This window comes from Alligator mississippiensis, chromosome 7, assembly GCF_030867095.1.
Source record: "Alligator mississippiensis isolate rAllMis1 chromosome 7, rAllMis1, whole genome shotgun sequence".
In the NCBI taxonomy this organism is placed as follows: domain Eukaryota; kingdom Metazoa; phylum Chordata; order Crocodylia; family Alligatoridae; genus Alligator; species Alligator mississippiensis.
The window spans coordinates 27,429,487-27,434,796 of NC_081830.1; the positions used below are offsets into that span (position 1 = coordinate 27,429,487).

At 46.2% G+C, this 5,310-nt stretch overlaps 1 pseudogene; it reads left to right on the plus strand.

Moving 5' to 3' along the window:
- The first annotated feature begins 858 nt into the window (after nucleotides 1–858).
- Nucleotides 859–2,685, plus strand: LOC102560622 (olfactory receptor 5G9-like; annotated as a pseudogene).
- Nucleotides 2,686–5,310: the final 2,625 nt, after the last annotated feature.

A 5,310-nucleotide genomic window follows, 5' to 3' on the forward strand; every position in this document is an offset into this window, starting at 1 on the left:
CCTATGCACCAATAAGCACATTTCTATTAAAGCCAATTTGAAGTCCCTGGGCTACCTGGATTTGTCTGAGAGAAAAAAAAAACACATCAGCAATCAGATCAAATAGAAGCCACAATTGGGTATACAGAATACATATTGCTGATGGGTAGGATTTGGGGGGGGGGGGGGCTCCAAATTTTCAGTGTACACCTTGGGAAAGCTCTAGAAAACTGATTTTTAGAAAGTGCTGACTGAGAAGTTTCTTTAAATGAGTAGTCTTGGACATTTCTAAAGTGGACTATCTATTTGGAAGATCTTATACTATAATACCCTTCCAGAAAAAGAGAACAACTATGGGTGTTAATGTTTCACATGTTTAATATGCAGTGATAAAGCATATCCAAAAACGCTAGATGTGTTATTGTTTATATTCAAAATCTCAGATCTTCTCATACAAAGTTCATTGTATCTCTGCTTTGACACCCCTACTGTAGTTTGAGAATTCCTCTTAAGTCATGGCAGTTGTTCTGTTGTACAACTGCATTAGTGAAATAGTGAACCAGATCTACTGATACCACCAAGTAAAAGAGAAAAGACATTGAACTTTGGTCTAGCATGTTTAACAAGTCATCTAAGAATAACCACACTAATTGAGACATGACTTCCAATGTATCTTCTTCCATACCATCCCCTTCCCACCCCCACATCTCCTTTGCAGCTACTCTGGTTTTGGAGTAGAAACAATTGGGTTGTGTTTACGGAATGTTTATATAGGTAATGTCTCCAAAATATTTCATTTTGATGGCTTACAAGAGGCTGAATATGTGAAAACTCATGGGACAAATGGTTGACATCTGGTTAGTGACAGCAAATACCAAAATGATACCAATTTTCCCTATATTGTTCAGTTACTTGGAGTGTGAAACTGAATATGTGAACTGGCATGGAGTTGGCTGTCATATATTTGGTAAAATAGTTCCAGAGAAAAATCCTTTTTCATTGCTCCTAATACTTCTCATGTAAATCATCTCAGGGTTTATTATTAATTGCTGAATCAGAGGCAAGTGTCTGATGGATATTCATGGTAGATTGACTCTGTATGGGAAAACTGATATTTCTGTGCTTCCTTGACCTGAGATAAGCAGAAGGCCCAGAAGGCATTTGAAGGCCTGTGTCTTTTCCCAAGAACTGTCTACCCACCCTTAACTTGAAGACAGTGCCATCAGATGAACTGTTCATGGTCCAGGTTCCCAGAGATTCTAGGGTGCCCCAGTTTTGATCATCACCAGAATAGGTCTTCCATGTTTCCTGCTATAAAGCCACAATCATGAAATCTCTGAAAGGTCTTGCTCTAAATGAGGTTTAGCTCTGCATCAAATCAGAATGTCAAGAAGCCTGGGGAACCCTGGCCAAAGCCATGTCTTTCAGAGTGTCTAGGTTTTCTGCCACAGCCTGGAGACTTTGTTGTTGAAAACCTGGGTGAACCACCTTGGTTTATTGTCACTTTGTCAGCATGTGGGGGTTGGTAACTTCAGGGATAAATTAATCTTGCTTGCATCCAACCAACTTTCTAAAACATAACATTTTCTCTGAGCTGGAAACATGCTTCTCAATCAGTTTGGCTATTCAAGCCCATCAGCTGGCTTGGAAGGGTTAATGTAGTCTTTGTAGTCCTGCCTGTCTATACTTACATCTATCTTTTGGAAATGCCCTTAATTTTTATTAACTCAATTTTTTTTGCTCTTCTTACCTAGGAATGGTAAACAGAACAACTGTGACTGAATTTATTCTCTTGGGACTTTCCAGTGACCCACAGATCCAAATTGTACTGTTCTTTGTGTTTTTGGTGATATACCTCATCACCCTAGCAGGGAACACAATCATTATATTGGTGATAAGAGCTGATTCTCACCTTCATACCCCCATGTCCTGTCTCATCTATCCTTTGTTGACATCTGCTATTCCTCAGTCACTGCCCCTAAGATGCTGGTGAATTTATTAGCAAAGCATAAAACTATTTCAGTAAATGGTTGTTTTACCCAGATGTTCTTCATCCTTTTCTCAGGTACTTGTGAAATATGTATACTCTCATTAATGGCTTATGACTGTTATACTGCCATTTGTAACCCCTTACATTATATGGGAACTATGAACAAAAAAGTGTGCAGGCAGCTAGTGGGTGTTTCCTGGACAATAAGTTTTATAGATTCACTTATAAATATGGTTCCTGTATTTCAATTGCACTTTTGTGTGCTTAATGAAATTGGTCATTTTAGCTGTGAGCTTCCCCCACTCCAAACTCTATTCTGTACCGAGACATTCACCAGCAAAATAACTCTTCTTTCTTCTGCTGTGATCATTGGTGTCAGCACTTTCCTCCTCATGTTGGTTTCCTACATCCATATCATCTCCACCCTCTTGAGGATACGCTCTGCAGAGGGAAGACATAAAGCCTTCTTTACCTGCAGCTCCCACCTCATTGTGATTTGTTTATTTTATACAACAGCTTTTTTTCAGTATATGAAACCCAGCTCCATTTCTTCAGTGATCCTAGATCAAGTTTTTTCTATCCAGTACAGCATCTTAAACCCCATGTTAAACCCCATCGTTTATAGTTTAAAAAATAAAGAAGTGAAAACAGCCACGGGCAGAATTTTAAACAAACAAACAAAAAAACACGACATACGACGGGGACTTCTATTCTAAAAATATCCTGGTTTGTACCCATCGTTGAATGTAGAAAATATCACATTAAGAAAACCCATGTAAGTGTTTTAGCTAGACTTCAAAACACTGTTTAGTAAAGGTATCTCAGTTAAACCTGAATTTATCTTGCTTGATCTTAATTTACTTTCCCTTGTTGGGATCTTGGCCTCCTCAGTATCTGTTCCTCCTCTCTCATGCCCTTTTGTTTAGGCTGACTGCATGAAACCTTAGCTTACTGGGTGCCAGTCCTTGCTTTGTCCTTTCCAAATTTGGGACCCCATCCAGATCCTGCCCTCGAGGGTTATGGGCACTTGGCCCCCCGTCTCTGTCTCTTTTGGGACTCTATCTCTGCCCTGCTCAATCTCCACCCTGTTGTAGGTAGTGACTATGTCCTGCTCTGGCAATTCTGGATTCACCCCCTCTGCTTTACTCACATAAACCAAACCACCACTTATAGAACAACAACAGCAAAAAAATGCCAGGGTCAGGTCTTAACACGCCACACTGGGTATGGTACTGCTAGACCCAAAAAAAGTACAGTGGCATGTTCACAGAGGCAGCTCCACTTGGGCAGCCACACAAGCAAAGCCAATGAGCCATTCCTTATAACTAAAAACAACATCATCCTCACTCCAAGGGATAGAATCTCCCTCAGGCACGACCCAACCTAGATATCTCACACTGATCCTGAGGGCTCTGTCTATTGCCCAAATTCCCTGACAGTTGCTCCCTCTCTGTTGGTGCATCCAGATGAGGGCACACATGCCTCTTGCCCCATCTCAAACCCCTTTGAGATGGGACAAGAGGCACATGTGGGAGCGAAAAAAACATTCCCCACACTGCAGGTTTGCAGCGCGGGGAGAAAATCAGACCCCTGGATATCCAGGGGTCTAAAAAAAATGAAGTTAAAAAAAGTGGTCTGGGACCATGCCCTGAGACAACCGGAGGTTGGGTCCTCCATAGAAATGCTCTGGTTGCCAGAGCATCTCCATGGTTGGCCCTCTCCCTAGTACTGAAATGCGCAGCCTGGCAGACAGGCCTTTAAGTAAGGGGTCGGGGGGGTTGAGAAGGGGGGAGGGGACCATAAAGGGGTCCCCCACCAGCCCTGCCCATTGCCCTGGCCCCCTCATCACTTCCCTGCCTGGTCCCTCCCCCCGCCAGCCCCACTCAAAACCTGCCCTTCCTAGCCCCAACCCCCACCAGCACCCCAATCCCCTGACCCCTCTAAACCCTGACCTCCCCAGCCCCCACTATCCCCCCAAGTCCCCCTGATCCCTGCCCCTCCCACCCCATAGTTTAAAAAAAACAACCCCCTGCCCAGCATTTACAGGCAGTTTGGCTCACTGGGGACCCACCCTCACACTGCGAGGCAGAGGGACAGCCCCAGTGGCCCCAGCCCAGGCTGTCCTGTCCTGTGCTGCCCCGGGTGCTCTGCCAGGAGGCCCTAGAGCCCTGCCATCCCTGTTTCTAAGGTAAGCAGAGGCTTTTTTCCCTTTTGTTTTTCTGTGTTTTTTTAAGTGATGGTGCCTGAGTCATGGGGGCCTGGGGGTGCAAGTGTGGGGTTGGGCCAGGCAGGGCATCCACTGGCAGGTCTGGGAGAGCAGGGGGTGAGGCTGAGAGGGACAGCCATTGGGGGGGGATGCAGCAGCTGGTGGGGGATGGGGCCAGGTGGAGAAGCAATTCAGGGGCTGGGTTGGGGCACGTGGGCCTTGGAGTGGGGTAGTAGCCCCTGCAGGGACCATTTGGCCCTTTTTCAGGGGGCCATGTCCCCTGTGGGGGGGCTGTAGCCCCTGCAGAGGCCATTTGGTCCCTCTTGGGTGGCTGTAGCCCATGTGTGTCCATATCTCCCCAACTGCCAGTGCTTTAACACTGTAGATATATCAATAAAATATTGCTCAACTGATCGCTGTCTCTGTTTCACTCTCTCTTTCTCTCTCTGTCTTTATAGTGGTCTTTTGTTTTAATTGTGGAAGAACATGGATTTGGGGATATTTTACAGAGTGACAGGGATTTTTTTTATCAGTGATTTTTCAGTTTTCCAATAGGGAACACCAGAATTCCTGCTAGGGAGGCCAGTGGCAGGACCTTGCCAGCTCAGAGCTGGCAACTTAGACCCAGCTGGCTGTGGCTGACCTCCTTGCAAAATCGGGCCAAGAGGACATGCTTTGACAGTTCAAAGCAGGCCACCACATCCAGAACATCTGGGTGAGAGCTGCCCAGGTGGCTGGGCAGGGGGCATACATGGCAGTAGCATCGCACAGAGGCCAACCCTACAGCTGTCCACTGGCAGCTGGACAAGAGGGGCAGATGCCTCATCCCAGTCTGGTAGGTGTGCAGCAGATCACAACCAAGCAGCAGCCCCCACTGCCAGACTGCTTCAATGGGTAAAGGGTGCAGGGAATGCTCAGGGCTGCTTCAACACTCCGGCTGGTGCAAGGGGTAGTACCACAAGGGGTAGTCCCCAGGTACCAATTGGCTGGGCCCTAGAAGCTCCTGAGGGTGAGTAGCCCTGAGCTACTAGCCAGGGCAGCTTTTTGTTCTGCTGGGGCCAGGCCAGGGCATCGTTTTATACTGATGGAGATAGCACAGGTGCTGGCCTCAGGCTCTAGCTTCCCCTGGATTCAT